Source organism: Tursiops truncatus, chromosome 7, assembly GCF_011762595.2.
Source record: "Tursiops truncatus isolate mTurTru1 chromosome 7, mTurTru1.mat.Y, whole genome shotgun sequence".
NCBI classification, from domain to species: domain Eukaryota; kingdom Metazoa; phylum Chordata; class Mammalia; order Artiodactyla; family Delphinidae; genus Tursiops; species Tursiops truncatus.
In genome coordinates, this window is record NC_047040.1 from 83,376,635 (window position 1) to 83,380,101 (window position 3,467).

Consider the following 3,467-nt stretch of genomic DNA (forward strand, 5'->3'; position numbering starts at 1 on the left):
AAACTCTTCTTTTTTCTTGAAAAACCAAAAACGCACATACACACAGTTTGATTTCTTGGTCTTTATTGCTGTTAGTATAGCTTCAACTACTTATACTAATTATTACTTGTTTTTAAATTGGAGTACAATTGCTTTACAATGTTGTGTTAGTTTCTGCTGTACAGTGAAGTGAATCAGCTATATGTATACCTATATCCCCTCCCTCTTGGAACTCCCTCCAACCACACCCGCCCCCATCCCACCCATCTAGGTCGTCACAGAGCACCGAGCTGAGCTTCCTGTGCTTTATAGCAGGTTCCCACTAGCTAGCTATTTTATACATGGTAGTGTATATATGTCACTCCTAATCTCCCAGTTCGTCCCACCCTCCCCTTCCCCCACTGTGTCCACACGTCCGTTGTTTTAACCAAAGTAAATAACCGCCATTTCACAATCAGGGCACAGATACTTGAAAAAGCTGGCAAATGACAGCATTCTAGGAGACCAGCAGAGCCCGTGAGCACACACGTCTTGCCTATCTACAGCTGCACACATCCAGTTCTCACCTTCTAAATGTGTCAAATATACGCACTTAAATTATCCTGACTGAGAGCTGTAGTCTGTCTATAACACATAAAAGTAATAAGCAACAAAGTATATAAACTTAAAATTATACTCAGTGAACAACGTTTCAGTATTCTAGCTTACTCAGAAAATAGGTTATTTAGTTAAAAGAATAGACTTAGGAAATCCAGTTAACTGGGTTGTGTATTTGCTTTATTATTTCTTTTAGTTTTTTATTGGAGCACAGTTGATTTACAATGTTGTATTAGTTTCAGGTGTACAGCAAAGTGAATCAGTTATACATATACATATGTCCACTGTTTTATTTTTTTTTTAGATTCTTGTCCCATATAGGCCATTACAGAGTATTGAGTAGAGTTCCCTCTGCTATACAGTAGGTCCTTATTAGTTATCTATTTTATATATAGTAGTGTGTATATGTCAGTCCCAATCTCCCAGTTTATCCCTCTCCCCCCATCTTCTGGTAACTATAAGTTTATTTTCTATCTCTGTGACTCTACTCCTGTTGTATAAATAAGTTCATTTATGACTTTTTTTTTTAGATTCCACATATAAGCAGTATCATATATTTGTCTTTCTGTGTCTGACTTACTTCACTCAGTATGACAATCTCTATGTTCATCCATGTTGCTGCAAACGGCATTTTCCTTTTTTATGGGTGAGTAATATTCCATTATATATATATAATGGAATATAATATTCCATTATATAATATATATATAATATTCCATTTTATATATATATACCACATCTTCTTTATCCATTTTTCTGTCGATGGACTTTCAGGTTGCTTCCATGTCCTGGCTATTGTAAATAGGGCTGCAGTGAACATTGTGGTACATGACTCTTTTTGAATTATAGGTTTCTCAGGGTATATGCCCAGTAGTGGGATTGCTGGGTCATATGGTAGTTCTATTTTTAGTTTTGTAAGAAACCTCCATACTGTTCTCCATAATGGCTGTACCAACTTACATTCCCACCAACAGTGTAGGAGGGTTCCCTTTTCTCCACACCCATTTCCAGCATTTATTGTTTGTAGATTTTTTGATGATCTCCATTCTCACCACTGTGAGGTCATACCTCATTGTAGTTTTGAGTTACATTTCTCTAATAATTAGTGATGTTGAGCATATTTTCATGTGCTTCTTGGCCATCTGTATGTCTTCTTTGGAGAAATGTCTATTTAGATCTTCTGCCCATTTTTTTTGATTGGTTTATTTGTTTTTTTGCTATTAAGCTGCATGAGCTGTTTGTATATTTTGGAGATTAATCCCTTGCCATTTGCTTTATTTGCAAATATTTCCTCCCATTCCAAGGGTTGTCTTTTCATTTCGTTTATGGTTTCCTTTGCTGTGCAAAAGCTTTTAAGATTAATTAGATCCCATTTGTTTATTTTTGTTTTTATTTCCATTACTTCTAGGCAGTGGATCAAAAGAGATCTTGCTGTGATTTATGTCAAAGAGTATTCTGCCTATGTTTTCCTCTAAGAGTTTTATAGTGTCCAGTCTTACATCTAGGTCTCTAATCCATTTTGGGTTTATTTTTGCTTATGGTGTTAGGGAGTGTTCTAATTTCATTCTTTTACATGTAGCTGTCCAGTTTTCCCAGCACCACTTATTGAAGAGACTGTTTTTTCTCCATTGTATATCCTTGCCTCCTTTGTCATAGATTAGTTGACCATAGGTGTGTGGGTTTATCTCTGACTTTTCTATCCTGTTCCATTAATCTATATTTCTGTTTCTGTGCAATATGATACTGTTTTGATGACTGTAGCTTTGTAATGTAGTCTGAAGTCAGGGAGCCTGATTCCTCCAGCTCCATTTTTATTCCTCAAGATTGCTTTGGCTGTTTGGGGTCTTTTGTGTTTCCATACATATTGTAAAATTTTGTTCTAATTCTGTGAAAAATGCCATTGGTAATATGATAGGGACTGCATTGAATCTGTCGATTGCTTTGGGTAGTATAGTCATTTTCACAGTATTGATCCTTCCAATCCAAGAACATGGTACATCTCTCCATCTGCTTTTGTCATCTTTGACTTCTTTTGTCAGTGTCTTATAGGTTTCTGAGTACAGGTCTTTTGTCTCCTTAGGTAGGTTTATTCCTAGATATTGTATTCTTTTTGTTGTGATGGTAGATGGGATTGTTTCCTTAACTTCTCTCTCTTTTCTCTCTCTCTCTTTTTTTTTTTTTTTAATTTGGCTGTGTCAAGTGGCTTACGGGATCTTAGTTCCCTGACCAGGAATCAAACCTGGGCCCTGGCAGTGAAAGTGCCAAGTCCTAACCACTGGACCACCAGGGAATTCCCAGGGTTGCGTATTTGCAGTTTGCTGAAAGTGAATCAATGAATAAGTTTCTCTATTTCTTTATTATGTGTTCAAGTACCATAGACCCAGAGTCAGAAAACCTGATGCAAGTCTGTTAGAAATGAATTAGTTATCACATAATCAAACCATTTTAAAGGTAAAAATATGGAAATCTAGAAGAATTCTTAATTTCCCATAATTACAGTCTTGTTAGAGAGGACCTTCACTGCAGCATATCAGTGTGGCATCATATAACAATTCTCAGAATGCCAAAGGCTAAGATTTCAAACAAAATCCTTCATTTTGGGATTGGTACACAGTATAGTATGGCTGTCTGAATGTTTTCTCTCTAGTTATACAGTGCGTGACCAACTTAGTTGGGTGAGGTAAGTTTAAAAAGGGTTTTTTTTCAGGAAAGTTTTTTTTTTTTTTTTTTAAATAAAAAGGTGTATAATCATTGGAAAATATTTGTAACTTACAGGAGTATATATAAAGAAGAACATAATCTAATCTGTAATCTTCCTGCCTTTAGATAACCGCTCTAAACATGCCAGCATTTCTTTTCTTTGAGTTTATTATTATTTTTACAAAACTATT

The 3,467-nt window shown here is 35.6% G+C and overlaps 1 non-coding gene across 1 annotated transcript; it reads right to left on the reverse strand.

Annotated features, from left to right (window-relative positions):
- Positions 1–2,794: 2,794 nt before the first annotated feature.
- Positions 2,795–2,866, reverse strand: TRNAE-UUC (transfer RNA glutamic acid (anticodon UUC)). Its single transcript has one exon. It is a non-coding gene; the product is annotated as a tRNA-Glu (tRNA).
- Positions 2,867–3,467: the final 601 nt, after the last annotated feature.